Source organism: Nicotiana tabacum, chromosome 24 (assembly GCF_000715075.1).
Source record: "Nicotiana tabacum cultivar K326 chromosome 24, ASM71507v2, whole genome shotgun sequence".
Classification (NCBI taxonomy): Eukaryota; Viridiplantae; Streptophyta; class Magnoliopsida; order Solanales; family Solanaceae; genus Nicotiana; species Nicotiana tabacum.
This window is the reverse complement of record NC_134103.1, coordinates 54,770,414-54,793,678: the sequence shown is the minus strand read 5'-3', so window position 1 is coordinate 54,793,678 and position 23,265 is coordinate 54,770,414. Positions and strand designations below refer to the sequence as shown.

The 23,265-nt window shown below is 36.7% G+C and overlaps 1 long non-coding RNA gene across 1 annotated transcript; it reads left to right on the top strand.

The window, feature by feature from the left end:
• The first annotated feature begins 637 nt into the window (after positions 1 to 637).
• LOC142177951 (uncharacterized) lies at positions 638 to 1,281 on the top strand. Its single transcript, XR_012706461.1, has 2 exons — positions 638 to 770; positions 965 to 1,281. It is a non-coding gene; the product is annotated as an uncharacterized LOC142177951 (long non-coding RNA).
• Positions 1,282 to 23,265: the final 21,984 nt, after the last annotated feature.

The window sequence follows — 23,265 nt, the reverse complement described above, 5'->3', positions numbered from 1 at the left end:
AGACTAGATATTAGCAACGTAATATTACTATCAAAATCATACGAGACTACATAATGTTATAGCAATGGGATTTTGCGGTTCTAAGGGAGTACGGTGCAATCTTTCTCAAGAATATCATATGGATTTTTTCCTACTCCGATCTTGCTGATTACATGTTATCGCAATTGACGTGTATTAGAGGGATTGTCAAGAGAAGCGGCTCAGATATGTTAAGGCTATCCCTTCCTTCTTTTTATCATGATTCATACGACACAAACGAAACGAGCAAATGCACAACTTTCATAAATGACTATATTCGTAGAAATGCTAGAGATGCTTATATTCTTGATTTCCCATAAGTCTTATTATTCTTTCGTCTGTTCATGGATCTCAAAAAATACCTAAGTTGATAAAGTCTATTTCATGATATTAATCAGAGGCATAATGGTCTTTTGACATTTCAAGAGATTTTATTGACGTATTTCTTATGCATTGCATTCATTTATACATGTACATTGACCCATGACCAGACGGTATTATATACGCGTATATATGTGTGTGTGTGTGTGTATATATATATATATATATATATATATATATATATATATATATATATATATATATATATATATATGTATGTATATGGAATATGGGAAAAGGTTACATCGTTATATACGCACCACCACCTAATCAGCTAGTATACATTGATGATTTCCCCACAGTGGCTGAGATGATATGATGGGATGCCCTCAGAGGCTTGATGATGTTATGAACGCATATACCCATGCATGGTATGACATTTATACATATATGCATGACATTATAATATTAATGATTCACAGAGTTATTCAGACATACATGTCGACTCTTTTACTCCATGTTTTTCTCATGCCTATGGTTTACTGATTTTCATTCCATACATACTCGGTACATTATTTGTACTGACGTCCCTTTTACCTGAGGATACTGTGTTTTATGCCCGCAGGTTCGGATAGACAGGTCGAGAGTCCTCCAAGTAGGCTATCAGCTCAGCAGAAGATGTTGGTGCGCTCCATTTGCTCCGGAGTTGCTATTGGTCAGTATGATTAGGACATGTGTTGATTGGTATGGCGGGGCTTTGTCCCGACCTTTATGACATTTATGTATCCTTAGAGGCTTGTGGACATATGTCGTGTACGTGAATGATTGTACGGCCTTATCGGCCTATGTTCAGTGCAATTTTGGTCTTATAGGCCCTATGTCACATGTATAAGTTTTTATGTCAGATTGGGTCACCTTATATTGAGTATTCCCTTATGTTTATTCTGGTTATCCCATGATGGCCCGTTTGGCCCATTTTCCAATGTTACTACGATAAGAATGATATGTAATGTTGGTACTCGATTGAGTAAGGCACCGGGTACCCATCACGGCCTATCGGTTTGGGTCGTGACAAAAGTGGTATCAGAACAGTTCTGTCCTAGGGAGTCTACAAGCCGTGTTTAGTAGAGTCTCGTTTATGGGTGTGTTGTGCACCACACTTATAAGCAGGAGGCTACAGGGCATTTAGGACTGTCACTCTTTCTTCTTACTCTAGATCGTGTGGTAAAGCTCAATTGTAAGAACTCAATTTCCTAAACTCTATGTTATTCATAATACGACAATGCCTACATCCAGAAAGACGGTTGGTAAGAGATATAGTTGTGGATGAGTTGAGTCAGAGGAACTCGATGTTTCATGATGCTTATGATGTGTAAATGTGAAGTTTTCAGCAGAACATGTGTGTAAGCTTCTTGATAAGGAGCATTAAGTTAAGAATATCTACCCATATGGTGAAAAACAATGAGAGATTCAGGAGGTAGATATAAGTTTCAACAAGTAAAAGAAGCAAGGTGAAAAAGGGTATGAGTGTCACGACCCAAAATCCAACTTGTCGTGATGGCACCTAACCCAACCCGTTAGGTAAGCCAATTACCAACTATCTGATTCTAATGAAATTAACGAGGCAATTAATTAAAAGAAAATATCTAAAACCAATACTTTTCTCCAAGACTGGTAGTACAAATCATGAGCTTCCAAGAATAGAGTATACAAAGTTAGTATGAAATAAATACATCATCTATTTAAGAAGTACATAAATAGAGTTTTATGAATCTAAGGCTACCATGAACAAGAGGCAGCTACAACCGGAACACAGATACATCTTCAAATCCAGCTTCCATCGAACACAGCAACAACGGCAGCCAACATCTGCACGCAAAGTGCATAAGTGTAATATCAGTACAACTGACCCCATGTACTGAGTAAGTAATAAACCTAACCTTAGGTTGAAAGCAGTGACGAGCTTTTACCAAGGTCGGGTCCAAAACCAATAGTCCATAATAATATCCAGAAAACAAATCTCATAACAATAGAATTGAGGCAGCACAATGAATAACTCAATAATAAAGTGCTCAGTTCGTTCACGGTTCCGGAAAAATAAATATTTTTCTTTTCAAATATAATAGTAAAACTCAATTATTTTAACTAAAATTACCAAATTATGAGTAAGTCTGAAAACTGTGATTTTCCCAAAATCCTTTCAATAATAAATGGGATATTTCATTTTTTTTTTCAAATAACCCGTATAAAACAATTGCATCACTATGCCCATCTGTCAACATGTGTGAGAAATCATGATAATCTGATACCGTACAGCATGAGAAAAATACATCTCTATGCATATATGTCATATGTGCATGTCAATGCAATGTATCTCAGAGATTGTACTCATGTACTCACACTCTCAGAGTACTCAATCTCACTATCTCACATTCTCTCTCACTATGCTCAGCACACTCAATCACTCAGCGCTATACAATACCTGCTGTGGCGTGGAGCCCGATCCCTATTTATAGTCGACTGCGCTCATTGGGGGTGTGTACAGACTCATGAGGGGCTCCTACAGCCCTAGCGCTACAACACGAACAACTCACGTGCTGCACGGATAACTCACATGCTATAATATCATATCTGGATCCGCACGGACAACTCACGTGTTGCATGGACAACTCACGTGCTATAATAATATCTGGATCCGCACAGACAACTCACGTGCTGCACGGCTAACTACGTGCAATAGTATAATATATGGATCCGTACAACTAACTCACGTGCTGAACGACCAACTCATGTGCAATAGTATAATATATATAAAGCCAACATGGCCTGCTGCGGCGTGTAATCTGATCCCAAAAATATCCTCACAATCAGGCCCTCGGCCTCCCTCAGTCATCAATCTCTCCAGTCTCTCTCTCATGGGCTCACAATGGCATGAGAACAACCCAAAATGATGATATGACGTATTAATAAATAATAACAGAGACTGAGATATGATATGTAATGACATGAATATGACTGAGTATAAATTTTTAATTTAAAATAAATAATTCACAATAATATGACCTCTATGGTCCCAATAATACTGGCACATAGCCTCAACATGATTTTTAATATGCTTTTCAGCTCAATTTCTTTAACTCATAAAACCGCATGGAAAATGCCAAGATCATTTAACTACAAAATTCCACAAAAATAATTATGTCACAATTTCTATAGTGTACGCCCACACGCCCGACACCTAGCATGTGCGTCACCTCCTAGCAATTCACGAAATACATATATTTAGGGTTCATACCCTAAACTCCAAGATTAGAAGAGTTACTTACTTCAACCCATGTAAATTCTTTATTCCGCTATGCCCTTGCCACGAGAATTGGTCGTCGAAAGCCTCGTATCTAGCGACAACTAATTTGATTCAATCAATAACAATTATTGTAATTAATTCCATAAGGAAATACTAATTTTTCCAATAAAATCCAAAATAAACTCAAAAATCGTCTGTGGGATTGGGCCCATGTCTCAGAACTTGACAAAAGTTCCAAAATATGAACAACCATCAAACCACGAGTCCAACCATAAATATTTCACCAAACTCCGACATCAACTCGACCCTCAAATCTTCAATTAAAGTCATTGAAGATTTTACCATTTTCAACCCAATCTTTACCCATTTGAACTCAATAATCTTTCCATAAGCCTTATTGATATGTATAAATAATACTATTACACCCAAGAATCATACTCTTAATCACCCATCTTTACCCAAACTCGAAATTGAAGACTAGGGGTTAGAACCTTACCTCTTGGGTGAAGATCTTGTGATATTTCCTTGTTGGATTTCAAAGCTTGAACAAGATCTTGATGAACAAAGCACTTGAGCTTCTTCCTCTCTCTAGAACACTCTCCCTTCTCTCTAAAAATGTCAGATTTTTGCTCCAAAATGAGTCCCAAAGCCTATTTATCAAAATGGGGTCGGGTTATGAAAATAGAAAAATTAACCCTCCGAAAGCAGGTCTGCGGTCGCATAACGGACCGCAGAAGGGGTATGCGGGTCGCAAAATTGGTACCCAGAACTGGGCTCTTCTGATCCATTCTGCGACCAGTTTGCGGTCACAGAAGCAGTTTTGCGATCGCATAACTGTTTTGCGATCGCATAACTGTTTTGCGATCGCATAATTGGTCGCAAAATTGCATTTTTCCAGCCTTGGTAATTTGGTCTTAACTTCTTGTAGGAATGTCCAAATGACGAACGGTTTGAAGCGTCAGAAATTAGACTCAAAGATCTTTCATTTGATAGGTAATACACCATATAACACTTCGTATAATAAGATTTATACTCATTTGAAGTTAGGTCTTATGCGAACTCATTTAAAACTTTAGTCTTATGAAATTTCCAACTTCTAGATTCGATGCCGAAACCTATCGAATCAAGTCCGATTGACCTCAAATTTTGCACACAAATCATAAATGACATAATGAAGCTATTCCAATTTCCATAATCGGATTCTGACCTCGATATCAAAAAGTCAACCCTCGGGCCAAACTTCCCAAAAATTTAACTTTCGGCATTTTAAGCCCAATTCCACTACGGACCTCCAAATAATTTTCCGGCGAGCTCTTAAGTCCAAAATCACCATACGGAGCTATTGGAATCATCAAAACTCCATTCCGGGGTCGTTTATACATAAGTCGATATCCGGTCATTATTTTAACTTAAGTTTTCAATTATGAGACTAAGTGTCTCATTTCACTCCGAAATCTTTTTGGACCCAAACCAACTAACCCGATAAGTCATAAATCACCTGTAAGGCATAAATTGAGTAGTAAATGGGGGAACGGGGCTATAATACTCAAAATGACCGGCCGGGTTATTACATTTTCCCCCACTTAAACATACATTCTTCCTCGAACGTGCCATGAGTTATTTCCAAGCCACCACATCACTGTTCCATCTTACCACGCACGTACCCGGGATGATCCCACGCCATTCTATTCCGTGTAAATTGTATAGGCCTGACAACACAACATAATTAAAAATTATTACTTCAACCTTAGCCCATAAACCTTGGGATTCAATTTCCAATATTCAGAATTTCTTTTCAAGACCTGAATCTCGTATCAACATGCTGTATGAGTCTGAACAAGTTGTATTGAGCCATAACCATAACCCCAGATATAATCACTTAACATACTATACAACTCGCATGCTCGCAGCACCATTTTCTATCACATTAACTACTCCAAAGTAACCCGGTAATAGTATTAAACCCTATATGAAACAAAACCTCGTTCTAAAACTTTTGCACACTGCTGAAAATAAAAGAAACACGCAGAAATCTCAAGACCCCTTATCAGATCAACAAGTAATGGAGCTCTCTCGCTCCAACCAGAACCATAATCACTTCCTAAGCCGAATTTTAATATTATCTTCCCGAATATACCGTTTCAAACCTGATAGTACTCATTCTAGGTCCAATGACCTTATATTATTAAATACAACTATCCCACAGACATGCCACATCAATATAGCTCCAGCCACCATTGCACAATCCGTGTACCCAAATATGGGAGATGTCTCAAGGAAGAGAACCATATTGCAAGTTCAATAAGCACCACCACAACCACAATGTTACAGCCAACTCCTCAAATTTCGTGAAGAGGATAACCGTAGGCGCATGTGCACAATTGTAGAGGAAGGAAATTAATGAATCAGATAAATTATCATAGAAATATAATTCCTACACACGACACAGACAACTCACATGCCAATAATATGAATCAGCCGGCATGGTCATAGGCTTCCAGTCCCAGTATATCATACATGAGCAATTAAACAAGTGCACTTGTATATGATAATGAAATAAGATTCTCATGCTCCTGGACTGGTAGAAATAACACGCCATAGTGTAAGCACGTGCAAAGTCTGCTATCACACTTCAAATCAGAAATAATGCAGAATCAGTAACTATCCCATTTATTTAGGGAATCATCTTCTTTATAACCTCAAGTATAGCCCACATAGTTCTCAACAAAAGTATGAATACGGGAAACGTTATGACTTTACGCTTAACAGTCAACTTTAGGCATATAATAGCGCCTAAGCATTTTTTCGAGTATGAATACTTGCTCTAAAGACCGCAAATGGGCTCAAACCTCACATATATATGCACTCATAGCGCATAGCTATCACAAATAATTAACGCAACTAGTGCCTCCACCGAGTTTTAAATAAAATAGTCACCTCAAATAGGTCGCAACCCCGAAACAATATATTTCTGAAAACTCCCAGTCTCCAAATTCATCGAACACATAAATCACCGTAACTGATCCCAACTTCAGCACTAAAATGACTAACACATCTTCCATTCACGATAATCCCATTAGGAATACTTTCATAATTCTTCTGTGCCACATAGCAATAATTTGAATATCAACAGTCTATCAACCAGGTGAGTACTGCAATACCGATGAACATCCGTAAGTCAAAACATAACGTGCATTCTGAAATGCGCACCCTTCTCAGGAATTACCAAGCAGTTATAACACTCATCGAAATATTTGAAACTGACCATGCTGTCTAACATTCGTTACCTTCTCTTCAAGACTGAATTTTCACCTTGTACATGTAAATCCTAATCCCGCACAACACATCACATCTATTATGCCATCATGTGAAAAGCACAAGAATCTTATTATCAACTTTGAGTCGCCAACAATTTACATACCCTATTAGTTAGAAACTGTTCTCTTACTTCTTTCCAGGAGGAAATCACAACACACAATACGTTCTCCATACCGGTAGAAAAGTATCCGATTCAAACCATAGTAGAAACCATAAAGAACACTTTGAAATCCATCTGCACATAACCAAGTTATTAGAACTAAATTCCTCTAACTCGACCAAACCACGTAAGTCACCAAAACCCAAGAATATTGCCACCAAAACACTTGTAAGGCCTCATTATAAGACATCCTCACTTAGAACCACACCGCCCTAAGGTTCATAAGCCGTTGTATTCCTTCTTAAGCACCATATAAGTACCACCACCGAGACACCCACTCTGAAGAGACCTCATGTGAACTTAAAAATGTTCTTTGACCTTTCTTATACTGGAATGTAGAATCCATAGTCATACAGAATTACCGCGAGTCCCGATACCATCAAACGCAAATCTCAGATTCTATCCATACACAAGTCCGAAAAAATTTTCAATTGCTATATATAAATCTCGGACCCATTAGAACCTTCTCAATAGTCACCCACTCGGCTAAAAATTGAATTGCACCGCCCAAACGGGCCAAAAGACACATGCCCCATTAGCACAACATCACTTAAAGAAATAACCATGCCTTAACACCACTGGCCAAATTCATATTCCATGTGCACTACATTCTTCACAATTTACAACTTAATCATTTCATGATTGTTCATATTTTCGTAAGTGCATTATATCCCGTATTTAGGAAATTTCCTTACTCGAGTCATCCTCGATCTCAGCCTCTATAGTCATAACTGCTCCACAAGTATGTCTCGGACCAAAACTTAATTTAACCTATAACCATGAAATCGAATTGTCAATAGTAGGCTCCCCCACTTGGCTTAAAGTCATAGATCAAGACATTCAGTAATTCACAATACCCATATTCAATTACTGCCATAACACCGTAGTGAGATTTAAACAAATTCTTCCCAAGCTCCTGCATCACAACCTATATGGTACCTCAAATCATCTACTAAGCTCGCCTTCATTCTCGTGATAGTCAGATCAACTTTCTTGACCAATTCAAATTCAAATCCCAATACATCTACTCTACTAGTAGAAAAGAAGATTCTCCACACAACATTATAAAGATCACACCTCTGTAGTTTATTTCGCAGGTGATAACCCGCATGTTTAGCCTCAAACTGGCATCTTTCTATACCCTTTTTTATTGCCACAACTCCTACGTAATCACTTAACCTTCATGAGTTTGAACTCATCAACAAGATACGAAAATTTAATTTGTTCCACAATTACACCACGTAAAAGATCCTTCAACACATTCATAACTCGAGACTCTATGTCAAATCGAGACAAAAGTCAAATACCCAATAGCCCCTCTTTACATCCCTTTTTCCCGTCACTTTCAAACCATCTTAATACATCACGCGGTCACAATAAAATCATTATATGGTCACCCAGATCGAGCTACAAATTCCACTCACAGGGACACTACTGGACATATGAGTCCAATTATACAAGTTCACACAACTGAAACTACCGAGCCTAAGCTTCGGTCAAATCCTGGCCTCAAGTCCTCAAGACTGGCCCATCACCAAAACACAGAATACATATTTCGAACCTCATTCATGGAATAACAAGCCGGCGATGCACAACTGATACCGAGTGCTCATGTGCGCATACGAATGCGTGGGAGGAATTCAAAAAGTTATACTTCAAGCTGAATCAATTCCGCACGATAAAGAAAGAAAGATGGAAAATTATCCAGAATGCCCTGTAGCCTCTCGAAGATAGGTATGGACATCATCATACTGATCCGCAAGACTCTACTAGACACTTGCTCATGACTTATAGAACCTATGAACCTAGAGCTCTAATACCACCTTGTCATGACCCAAAATCTAACTAGTCTTGATGGCACCTAACCCAACCCATTAGGTAAGCCAATTACCAACTATCTGATTCCAATGAAATTAACGAGGCAATTAATTAAAAGAAAATATCTAAAGCCAATACTTTTCCCCAAGAACTGGTAATACAAATCATGAGCTTCTAAGAATAGAGTATACAAAACTGGTATGAAATAAATACATCATCTGTTTTAGAAGTACATAAACAGAGTTTTATGAATCTAAGGCTACCAAGAACAAGAGGCAGCTACAACCGGAACGCAGATACATCTTCAAATCCAGCTTCCATCGAACACAACAACATCAGCAGCCAACATCTGCACTCAAGGTGCAGAAGTATAGTATTAGTACAACCAACCCCATGTACTGAGTAAGTAGCAAACCTAACCTTAGGTTGAAAGCAGTGACGAGCTTTTACAAAGGTTGGGTCCAAAACCAATAGTCCACAAAAATATCCAGAAAACAAATCTCATAACAACATAATTGAGGCAGCACAATGAATAACTCAATAATAAAGTGCTCAGTTCGTTCACAGTTCCGGATAAATAAATATTTTTCTTTACAAATATAATAGTAAAACTCAATTATTTTCACTAAAATTACCAAAATATGAGTAAGTCTGAAAACTGTGATTTTCCCAAAATCCTTTCAATAATAAATGGGATGTTTCATTTTCTTTCCAAATAACTCGTATAAAACAATTGCATCACTATGCCCATCTGTCAACATGTGTGAGAAATCATGAATAATATGATACCGTACAGCATGAAGAAACACATCTCTATGCATATTGATAACAACACGATAGGGGTCCAAGAATTACTAAAGAAAATCAAGAAACGTGCGGAAGCTAAAAAAAAATAAAGAAACAAAAGAATGATTGAAAATTAAAGATAGATTGAATTCAAGAAAGAGTTTCTTGAATTCAAGAAGTCTATTTTTGAAGTTGAATCCTAACAACAATAACTAGCTAACAAAGAACTAATCACCTTTGGTAGAGAATTAAAAATAAGAGATAGATTGTGAAACCCGGCCCTTTAGAATAACAAGAACAACAATAAGCCTAAACTTATCACCTTTCTTGAATACCTAGAAGTGATCTAAGATTTTGAAAGAGTTTAATCTTACCACCTTAAGTTGAGTCTTGAAGGTTGAAGAATAAATCCAAGAGTAGCCACACACAAGAGTGCAAGAAAAATCTCACAATTTTAATTGATAATAGTCTATAATAATCTAAAATCTAAAAACATATAAGACACCCCTTTATATAGAGAGGTGGTCACGAAATTCCTACCTAAAAATAAGGAAATAAAGTCCTAAACTACTTTGGACAACAAGTCCAAATACCTTAGGAAAAGAAAAAACACTAGGAAACAAAAACCAAGTCAATCTTGGAAAGTAACTCCAACAATCTTAGGAAATGGAAAACATAACCTTAACTACCTAGGAAAGCAATAAATCTAGTACCAAAATATATGAAAATAAGTTAAAACCAATCTTGGATAGAATCTTGAAAGTCCCAAACCAATCATGAATAGGATCTTGGAAATCTTGAAGGCAACTTGCAAGCAACTTGGCACCAACTTGTACCCAACTTCTATCACGCCTATTGAACCTTTCTTGGGCAGAAAGTAAGTCCTTTTTATGTTATAAAAATGTGGCTTCATGTAGGACTTATTGGGCTTCAAGTTTGGACACATTTTTAGGTTCCAAATAGGTCCAATAGTGGCCTGATTTGGACCTTCTTTAGAGGATGTCTTTTGGGATCTAATCCACCTTTTCTTGGACATGAATTTGGACCATAAAATAATTATAACACCTAGACAACTCATATCCTTTATCCTTGAGCTCTCCATCCCAATTAATAACTTTTTTATTTGCACTTGGAGTCTAATGACCTTGTTTTGCAACTCTTTAGCTTGACATCTTGTTAAAGGCCCTTTTTGAGATTCCAAAGCTTTATTCTTGTCCTTGAATAGATTTAAGCTTCCTAGGATACTATCACATATATGTCATGTGTGCATGTCAATGCAATATATCTCAGAGATTGTACTCATGTACTCACACTCTCAGAGTACTCAATCTAACTGTCTCGCATTCTCTCTCACTATGCTCAGCACACTCAATCACTCAGCGCTATACAATACCTGTTGCGGCGTGCAGCCTGATCCCTGTTTATAGTCAACTGCGCTCACTGGGGGTGTGTACAGACTCATGAGGGGCTCCTACAGCCCAAGCACTATAAGCACAGACAACTCACGTGCTATAATATCATATCTGGATCCGCACAGACAACTCACGTGTTGCACAAACAACTCACGTGCTATAATAATATCTAGATCCGCACGGACAACTCACGTGTTGCACGGCCAACTCACGTACAATAGTATAATATATGGATCCGCACGGCCAACTCACATGCTGCACAGCCAACGCACGTGCAATAATATAATATAATATAATATATATATATATATATATATATATATTTATATATATATAAAGCCAACATGGCCTACTGTGGCGTGCAGCCCGATCCCAAAAATATCCTCACAATAAGGCCCTCGACCTCCCTCAGTCATCAATCTCTCCAGTCTCTCTCTCATGGGCTCACAATGTTATGAGAACAGCCCAAAATGATGATATGATATATCAATAAATAATAACAAAGACTGAGATATGATAAGTAATGACATGAATATGACTGAGTATAAATTTTTAATTTAAAATAAATAATTCACAATAATATGACCTCTGTGGGTCCCAATAATACTAGCCCAAAACCTCAACATGATTTTTAATATTCTTTTCAGCTCAATTTCTTTAACTCATAAAATGGCATGGAAAATGCCAAGATCATTTAACTACAAAATTCCACAGAAACAATTATGTCACAATTTCTATAGTGCATGCCCACACGCCTGTCACCTAGCATGTGCGTCACCTCCCAACAATTCACGAAATACATATATTCAGGGTTCATACCCTCAACTCCAAGATTAGAAGAGTTACTTACCTCGAACATGCCAAATCCAATGTCGAGCAAGCTAAGCAATGCTCCAGAAATTTCATTCTGGCCATAATTAATTCGATTCAATCAATACCAATTATTGTAATTAATTCCATAAGAAAATACTAATTTTTCCAATAAAATTCGAAATTAACTCAAAAATCATTCATGGAGCCCACGTCTCGAAACCCGATAAAAGTTACAAAATATGAACACCCATCAAACCACGAGTCCAACCATACAAATTTCACCAAATTCCGACATACCCTCAAATCTTCAATTAAAGTCATTGAAGATTTTACCATTTTAAACTTAATCTTTATCCATTTGAACTCAATAATCTTTTCATAAGCCTTATTAATATGTATAAATAATACTATTACACCCAAGAATTATAATCTTAATCACCCATCTTTACCCAAACTCAAAATTGAAGACTAGGGGTTAGAACCTTACCTTTTGGGTGAAGATCTTGTGATATTTCCTTGTTGGATTTTAAAGCTTGAACAATATCTTGATGAACAAAGCACTTGAGCTTCTTCTTCTCTCTAGAACACTCTCCCTTCTCTCTAAAAATATCAGATTTTTGCTCCAAAATGAGTCCCAAAGCCTATTTATCAAAATGGGATCGAGTTATGAAAATAGAAAAATTAACCCTCCGAAAGCAGGTCTGCGGTTGCATAATGGACCGCAGAATGGGTATGCAGGCTGTAAAATTGATCGCAAAATCAGTGCCCAGAACTGGGCTCTTCTAATCCATTCTGCGACCAGTTTGCGGCCGCAGAAGAAGTTTTGCGATCGCATAACTGTTTTGCGATCGCATAATTGGTCGTAGAATTATATTTTTCCAGCCTTTAGTTATTTGGTCATAACTTCTTGTAGAAATGTCCAAATGATGAACGGTTTGAAGCATTAGATACTAGACTCAAAGATCTTTCATTTGATAGGTAATACGCCCATATAACACTTCGTGTCATAAGAGTTATACTCATTTGAAATTAGGTCTTGTGCGAACTCACTTGAAACTTTAGTCTTATGAAATTTCCAACTTCTACATTCGATGCCGAAATCTATCGAATCAAGTCCGATTGACCTAAAATTTTGCACACAAGTCATAAATGACATAATAAAGCAATTCCAATTTCCATAATCGGATTCCGACCTCGATATCAAAAATTCAACCCCCGGGTCAAACTTCCCAAGAATTTAACTTTCGACATTTCAAGCTTAATTCCACTACGGACCTCCAAATAATTTTTCGGACATGCTCCTAAGTTCAAAATCACCATACGGAGCTATTGGAATTATCAAAACTCCATTCCGGGGTCATTTACACATAAGTCGACATCCGGTCACTATTTTAACTTAAGTTTTCAATTATGAGACTAAGTGTCTCATTTCACTCCGAAATCCTTCCGGACCCGAACCAACTAACCCGATAAGTCATAAATCAACTGTAAGGCATAAATTGAGCAGTAAATGGGGGAACGGGATTATAATACTCAAAACGGCAGGCCGGATCGTTACAATGAGGTACCTAGCTAATAAAGATTATCAGTATTTACAATTCAGACTGAGGAATATAAGCCTTTTGAGTTACCTTCAACAATAACAGAGGTATGTACAATTGGCCACACCGATCTTAGTTATGCCCTGTGGGAGCTAGCAGAAGTAGTATAAGTGAAGCAGGATATCAGGATCTAGCTGGGGTTAGGGTAACCCAAAATGGTGAATGGATTATTTGCGTTAGTTGACATTTCCGAAGGATATTGCAAATGTGCTAATAGATCTCTTTGTGAGACACTCAGATGATGCACTCTAGAATAGTACAATTAGATGTGAGTACTAGAATGTTCAAAGATAGGCACTGGAATCCTAAAGGGATAAATATTACCTTAGTATGGCTCCCATCCCTAGTAAAGAGAGAATGCTAGGCAACCCGAAGAGCCAATGGATGGAGCAAGGAGAGCTAAAAGCAAAAGAATATCTTGTTCGAGTTTTCAGAATAAAGTGATAGACATAAATATTAGCAGGGAAATAAGAAGAGAGATAATGAAGCATTATAAGTAAGATGTGATACATGGATGACAACGGTAGATAAAAAAATTACAGTATTACAGAGTCTATAGTCAAGTGAAGGAAAAGACGAGAGGTGACAGGCCTTGAGACAACAAAAGAGTGCAGGCCATAAAGTCATATCCTCATTTCAAGAAATAAGTTCGTGACTCCAACGTGGTTACCAAAAGGAAAAATTAGACCCCGGAGTAATAAGAAATCAGTAAGGATTGATTAACAAGATAAACTAAACATGAACTAGGGACTGAGTAATAGTCGACATCATGAGAATTTCAGAGATTGCGTCCCGGCGATAATAGAATGGACGACATAGGAATACCCTTTAAAGGTCATTCAGGAAGACGCTTCCCTTAAACAAGCAAGGTGAAAAAAGTTAAGCTTAAGAGACTATATGTGCTAGTTACACTAAGTGTCACCCTCGCGAGTGAGGAATTTCATTATCCTTGGTACAGAAGGATTACCACGAGGCGAGTAAGGATCATCGATGATGTGAAAAGATACCAAAGATAAAAGGTAAAACATCTATACGTAGATCATCGTAGCACTAAATCTTAGTGCTCCCCTAAAGGGGGAATATGGTGTGATGTGGCACTAAGTCAGAATTAAACGGTTCTAGTAACTATGGAATGGTAAAAGAATACGATAAAAATGAGAAAAGGGATGAGATTGCACTCATTCAAATCCTACAGATATGCTATGATTCCAGAACATTATGCAAACACGACATCAAGGAGAGGAAGTAAGGATTCATGCCCGAGATGTTATTAATAGATAAGGAGCCAGTGCGAGACGTAAGTTAAGACAAAGGAAATAACCCAAGAAAGATTACGCGGAATATTAATATGGGAATGGACCAACGAGCAGTTAGTAGTTGATTCAGGAAGAGTCTAGTTATGGCTAGACAAGAGGTTACCGACAAATCAACAGATCGTGCAAGATAAACATAGTGAACCCCAACATGGGAATTCAGTCTCGCAGATACGACATCGTGACCCTTGAGAAATATTCAAACAAGAGTTAGGGTAGTTAAAGGTACCGTATGAATGTTATGGAAATAAAAGTTAGTCTTACTGGGAAGACAGTCAAAACTTTAGTTCAGGAGCAACCCTACAAGCATAAAGGCGTGGAAATAAGCAACTACGGATAATCATAGGCGAGGAACAACATAAAAAATTCCATCAAGTATACGATGTGATAAGCTTGTAACTTTACAAGAGCCAGAAGGTCTCCCTAAATACTACAACAAAAGACTAGCTGAGGAAATAAGGAAGGAGGCTTCAACCTAAGCACAGTGACCAAAAGAGAAAATGGTCTTGTAACAATAATCTCACAACAACATTGTATGCACTCCATAAGGAAGTGGCACCTAGCGTGGCTAATGAGTGGGAAATGAAATCAAAAGTAATATTCGAGACCATATGAATTGCATAAAATTCCGACAAGCATGGGAACTAAGATAAGCTAAGTAATGGCGCAACAAGGGGGCAGAAAGACCAGGAAAAGTAATTGCTTACATTTAAAGAAAGCTGAGATGGAACGAAAGGAATTATTCGATCAATGATCCAGAGTTAGTTACGTTATGAACGCACTCAAGATTTTGGAGTACTATCCATGCAGCATGTATGTTGACAATCATATAGCTGTAGAAGACTCTGGTATAAGTTAAAAGAAAGAATTGAGTCCAGGTCTTAGACAAAGGATTGAATTGTTAGAAGATTGTATGGATATTCCATAGCGTCCATGAAGGGCTAAAGTAATAACTAATACCATGAGCCGTAGATCGAAAGATAGCTTAAGCCTACATAAAGGCTGGTCAAAAGGAAGAGGAAACTAAAGAGTTACATCAGCTAAGTAAATCAGTAGTCTGATTATTGGACCCAGAAAATTATAGAAGTCATGATTGAGAACATAATGGAATCACTCTTAATATCAGAGGTGCAAGAGAGATAGTACAACAGCCATATTCTATAATGGCTCTACAATAAAGCCATTTAGAAGAGTACCAGCCTCATAAGAAGTCAGTATGAAGCTCCCACCGGATTGTGTATGCACTTGAGGTGCAAGTGTTATAATAGAGCTTCAAGTCGTGGATGTAAATTATACCTATTTGAAAGGGAGGTCATGAAAGAGATAGAATATGTGATGCGAGATTTTAAGGTAAGTAAAGTAAAGATGAACAACGTACGAGATACTCAGGTGCAGAAGGTTGTGACTAATCCATATTGCAGATAGAAGGCTAGAAGTACTGGGATTCAATATCCAGGAATGGTAGCGGCATCGTCAGTGGCATATCTTCCAACCTATGGTTTCTAGGTACCGATAGGCCTAGTTAAGAGAGAAAAGAAGACTTAGAAATAATGTGATGTCTCGCTTGATGTTCCATAATAACACAAGGAAATCTATGATGCAAGCAAGTTGAAGGAAGGTTGCGAATAATATAAATAGATATGTGCAGGTCGCAAGCTAAAGTATGGTAAAGCGACAAGGTTTTAGGAAGACAGGAGTAAGGATAAGAAAGGGCAAGTGAGAAGGTGACGAAAATGGATAAGTCTTCGGGATTAAGCCAGTGAAAACAAGAGAGATGATGGTTTCTCTAAGTTATAGAAAGCTTAGTATAGCCTGAATGAACTCAAAGGAGTTTAAGGCTAGTAGTATTTAGAAAAGATGGAATGCTGCCCTGGTAGTAGAATGAGGGTGTGATTACGATAGATAAAGGATGACGTTTGCGCCTTCGATTGAGTAATGACTTGAAAAGGATTTCATGAATTGTACGGGATTAAAATACCCATGTAAGGTGAATCAACAATAGATGGATAAAAGTTCAATAGTATGAGATGAGATCAGGCCGTCATACGTAAGATGAATAGTAATGAGGAAGCATTAAAGGACTTAGATTTATATATATCGAATAAGCAACAAGAGTAACCAGGAGTTTGGTAGCAGACCTCAGTAACAATGGGGGACCTACTTAGATGTAGTAAAGCCATAGACGCCCAGAAGGACAGCTTGTCATAATTTTATATATGTTCACAAAATGAGGCCTAGAGATTGGCTAAAAGCTGGAAGAAAAAGGAAAAAAGAATAGCATAGGTGCACGTACAAAGACAAAGTCATACATGCTGCATGAAAGAAGGTAGCAACAGTTACGAGATTGGAAGGATTTCGACTACAAGTCATGGTATGAGAAAGAAGCCTAGAGGGGGAATGTCTTGGCCTTTGGATTTATTCACAGAACAATTGCCTAGATGGCAAGGAGAGAATACTAAAGTATTCGGAAGACATAGGTTATGAAAATGATAAGTGCATCAGTCAACATTCGAGGACAAATGTTCCAAAGGGGAGAATGATATTACGTCTCGCATTATTACGTCGATGTTATGCTCCGCAGTAATTTATTACGATGATGTTACGCTCCGCAGTAATTTATTACGACGATGTTACGCTCCGCAGTAATTTATTACGATGATATTACGCTCCGCAGTAATTTGTTACGACGATGTTACACCCTGTAGTATTGTACGTTGAATTTATCGTAAAATAATTGACATCAATTCAAGGACAAGATTATTTAGAGATTATAAGTATTATGCAATTTCAAACAAATAATGAGTAAATTCGTGAAGGTGAAAGGGTAAACGAATCAATGAAAATGAGTTTTGTCGAAATTTGATAATTTGGGATAAAATATGGTCTGTGCTATAATACCTGGTATTTATGGACTAGTACCATACAAGGTACCACATGACTATGATAGTAAAATGTATGAAGTATGCTAAAAGTGAGTAGTATTTTAAGTAAATTGAGATAATTTTTAATTATGAGAATAATCGGATAATTATTAATTTTAGTGGGAGATTAATAAGGTGTTGGTAGTTAATTGGTTAAGAATGGGTAAACATCAACGTGGCAGCAAGCCACCCCTATATATATGACTCTTAAGCCATTATTGAGTAGGTGGCAAGACTAAAGATTAAGGATATGTGGTTAAGCCACCACATAAAGTGGGGCTCACATCATAAGACATCTCAAAAACCTAAGAGTCATTCAAAGTAACGTGAGTCTTCAAATTCAACTCACTTATAAGACTTCTCTAACTTGGTAACGTGAGAACTTTAGTATCTTCAACAAATTCAACATGATTTCATGGCAATTCAACAAGATCTCATGAGCATCTTCAAGAATTCAAACGTGAATTCTTAGTATCCTGGTAACATGAGACTTCTCTAAACTCACCAAAATAATTTGCTCATCTCTACTAATTTAAGAGATGAAGCTTCAGCAAACTTATTCATGAAAGACTAGATATTAGCAACATAATTTTACTACAAAAATCATACGAGACTACATAATATTATAGCAACGGAATTTTGTGGTTCTAAGGGAGTACGGTGCAATCTTTCTCAAGAATATCATATGGATTTTTCCCTACTCCGATCTTGCCGATTATATGTTATCGCAATTAACATGTATTAGAGGGATTGTCAAGAGAACTGGCTCAGGTATGTTAAGGCTATCCCTTCCTTCTTTTTGGCATAATTCATACGACACAAATAAAACGATCAAATGCACAATTTCCAGCAAATGCACAACTGCAGTAAACACAAAAGCCATAGCGGTTGGATGCCTCACAGTCCTCTCTGAGACGCCAACTGCCAACGCCTTTGTATTTCTTCTGACCTTTGTGTTAGTGATCAGCATTTTAATTGGCATGTTTGTTTTGAGGCATATCAAATCGCCAGTTCTGAACTTGATCATATTTCCTGTCACATAAACTTTTTCAGGTGGTGCAATTCCCAGATCCTGAAATATTCTTTGAAGAAGCATCTCAAGGGATTTAAGTATTCTATATTTTCTGAATTAAAAATAAAAGCTATCAAGGCAACTAAGTAGAGCATAGTTATGTAATGATAACTTGATGATCTATGATAAATAGAAGGAAACTGCCCATATTCCCCTCCTAAGAAAAAAGTAAAAAAGACCACGGAAAAGGAAATTAGCAGAAAGAAAAGGTAAATGAAAGACATATAATTTAGGAGCGAGCCTTCTCTACAGATCTTCTGTTGCCAAGAAGGCTTCAGGGTTTCCAATTAGCTTATGTGCTTTTAATTAGATAATAATCTTTTGTACAGCTCATCATATTAATGAATAGAAAACTTAGGTTCTAGGATAATCTAACCTAATTATTAATTTAGTTGATGATCAAAAGACCTAATAATTCCTATGCAACAGACTTTTCTTATTAGTTTTTCCCCAAAAGAATGACGAAATTTTGTATTTGAAAACGATTTAATATTAACATCCCCATTTTACCGTTACTAACATGACTTACTGAGAATCCACTTAATATTTAAACTGATTTTATTAGGAAAGAAAAGTAGGAAGTGACATGTGGAACTCTTACCAACTTTTATTTAATTGTTAATAGTAAGGGTAATTTATACCTTGCATATATTTAGCTTATGTAGAAATTCCTTTATTTCTTAAACTTGCACATAAGATGCGACGGAGGAAGTATATCTTATTTCATGCTGATTAGAAAAGAGAAATTTCTATTTAAACAAATTAAATTGGTAAACCATTACAGAAAAAGAAAGGACAGATAAGTTATTATTATCCTCCGCGCAAATTAAAAGCTACTTCCTCCACCCCTATTTAAGTGACAGTGTTTGACTGGGCACAGAGTTTAAGAAAGAAAGACTTTTAAATTTCTGGTCTTAAACAAGTTTTAGCCTTTTGTGTGGCTATAAATGATCTCATTAAGGGTAAAATGAAAAGTTTAATACATAAAGTTGAACTGAGGGAGTACCTATTTTGGGTGAGCCAGAACATAAAATGTAAAATAATCAATGAAACAACATTATATGAGAGATCAGTGATATTCTTAAATTTACAATTACTATTCCCGGATGCTAATATGTTTTATATGATGACAAGAGCATCTTTGACACGCTTGCCCCTTCCCCTAGAAAGAAGATATTCTTGTTCCAAAGCCTCATCAATCATCATGTTTAAATACGATGAAGCAAAGTGAAAAGTCCAATGATTTGTATGGCAGTGTTTCATAGTAATGGTAAGTGGAAGCTAAAGGATATAGGGCTACCACCCTCTAAATAAAGATCTAGATACAGAGTCGAAAAAAAGGTAGGGTATTTCATTTTGGAAATAAACAACTCGTAAAGCTTGATCTGTGACGTCGCATAGCTCTTTAGGAAGGCAGTAAGAACAAGATTCCGTAGAGAAGCGCCATAAAAAATAGAAGCCAGCCAATTCCAGTAGAGTCAAAGTCAAATAAGAAGGGCCTTGAGCCCGGTACTCCTTCTTCAAGCTATCATGCTCATCCAAGCCTATTGCTTCTGTAACAGCAAAAAGAAATATGTTTTATATGTTAAGCATGATATTTGAGTCCTAATCAGTAATTTAATGAAGTTCGTTCCCGAACAGAGATATATATTTTTTTTTAAAATGAGATAAGTTTCAGGTAACAATTTAAGAATGAGTAAAATGTATGAGGTATGTTAAAAGTGAGTAGTATTTTAAGTAAGTTGAGATAATTCTTAATTATGTGAATAATCGGGTAATTATTGATTTTAGTGGGAGATTAACAATTATTAAGGTGTTGATGGTTAAATGGTTAAGAATGGGTAAACATCAACGTGGCAGCAAGCCACCCAATATATACGACTCTTAAGCCATTATTGAGTAGGTGGCAAGACTAAAGATTAAAGATATGTGGTTAAGCCACCACATAAAGTGGGGCCCACATCATAAGACATCTCAAAACTTAAGAGTCATTCAAAGTAACGTGAGTCTTCAAATTCAACTCACTTATCAGACTTCTCTAACTTGGTAACGTGAGAACTTTAGTATCTTCAACAAATTCAACATGATTTCATGGCAATTCAGCAAGATCTCATGAGCATCTTCAAGAATTCAAACGTGAATTCTTAGTATCCTAGTAACGTGAGACTTCTCTAAATTCACCTAAATAATATGCTTATCTCTACTAATTTAAGAGATGAAACTTCAGCAAACTTAATGCAATCTTCACAAAAATTATATGAGACTACGTAATGCTATAGCAACGGGATTTTGCAGTTCTAAGGGAGTACAGTGCAATCTTTCTCAAGAATATCATACGGATTTTTCCCTACTCCGATCTTGCCGATTACATGTTATCGTAACTGACATGTATTAGAGGGATTGTCAAGAGAACCGGCTCAGGTATGTTAAGGCTATCTCTTCCTTCTTTTTGGCATGATTCATACGACACAAACGACACGAGCAAATGCACAACTTCCATAAATGACTCTATTCATAAAAATGCTAGAGATACTTATATTCAAGTCTTATTATTCTATCGTCTGTTCATGGGTATCAGAAAATACGTAAGTTGATAAAGTCTATTTCATGACATTAATCAGAGGCATAATAGTCTTTTGACATTCCGAGAGATTTTATTGACGTATTTCTCATGCATTGCATTCATTTATACATGCACATTGACCCATGACCAGACGGCGTTATATATATATATATATATATATTATATGTATATGGGATATGAAAAAAGGTTACGGCGTTATATACGCACCACCACCTGATCAGCTGGTATACGTTGATGATTTGCCCACAGTGGCTGAGATGATATGATGGGATGCCCTCAGAGGCTTGATGATGTTATGAACGTATATACCCATGCATGGTATGACATTTATACGCATATGCATGACATTATAATATTAATGATTCACAGAGTTATTGAGGCATACATGTCGAGTCTTTTACTCCATGTTTTTCTCATGCCTATGGTTTACTAATTTTTATTCCTTACACACTCGGTACATTATTTGTACTGACGTCCATTTTGCCTGGGGACGTTGCATTTCATGCCCGCAGGTCTCGATAGACAGGTCGAGAGTCCTCCAAGTAGGCTATCAGCTTAGCGGTCCTATGTTTTGGGCCCGCCAGGGACCGGGACCGGACCGGTCCCCTCGCGGGCCAAACGGTCCCAATGGTCAACTTTTAAAAAGAAAAAAAAAACATTATCTTTAAAATTTAAAAAGTAGCCGTTGGGCTGTCAAAAATAGTCGTTGATTATTTATAAAATAGCCATTTAACCCCCTCCCCCTAACTTTGTTTTAACTTCCCAACTTTGTTTTAACCCCAAACTTTTTATAATTACACTTTTTCCTATTTTCAACTATAAATACCCCCTCATTCTTTCATTTTTCTTATAAAATCATCAATCTATCATAATCTCTCTCTAATTTTATTCTATAATTGCTACTATTGCTTACTTTATTGTTACAATTTGTGAAAAAATTGTGAAGTTGGTGAATTGAAGTCTTCAAATCTTTAAAGATAATCAATTTTCAACAAGTTGTTCGTCAATTCGGTAAACTCGTTCTAACTCTTAAGTTTTAATATTATAATTTATATATATATATATATATATATCGATATAAGATGTATATATAGTATAGTATAGTATATATACTAAGTGTATAGTATATAAGCTATATAAGATGTACATATAGCAAAAAATGGTAATTATTATGTGCTTATCCTATAGTTTTCCTTCTAACCCTAACTTTGTGCATTATATTAGAAAAATTTGTAAGAGATACCATGTAACTTGTATGAACAAAAATTAGTATGTATTATGTAACTTGTATTTTGGCACATCTTGATTAGTTTCTTTTTCTTCTCAATGGTGGTATTAGCACCTTGTTGTGCTCATTCCATAGGGGGAAGAAGACTAAGAAAGATATTGTCATATTTTTTTAATGCTATAATAAAATTACAAGGCATTGCTTTAAATATCTCTTTACAATAATTTTGTCTTTAGACTTTAAATTTGAATTAAATAATTTAGGTCACAATTCTATAATAAAACTTACAAGGCATTGCCTTAGATATTTTTTTTAACATCCCTGTGTCTCTAATTTCTATTTAATTCTTTTTAAAAAAAATTTATTGGGCCCATTTACCCCGCGGGCCGGGACCGTTTAGCCCGGGACCAAACGTTCCCGGTCCCGGGCCGGTCCCTACAAAAATACCATTTGGCCCGTTTTATTTGGGACCGGCCCGGGACCGGAACTGCTTGGACCGGCCCACTTGATCCGTTTAGATCCGAGATCGGCCCACTTGCCAGCCTTATCTTGAATTATGGAAAGTTTCTCTAATAAAATGATTTCCACCAAAAGGA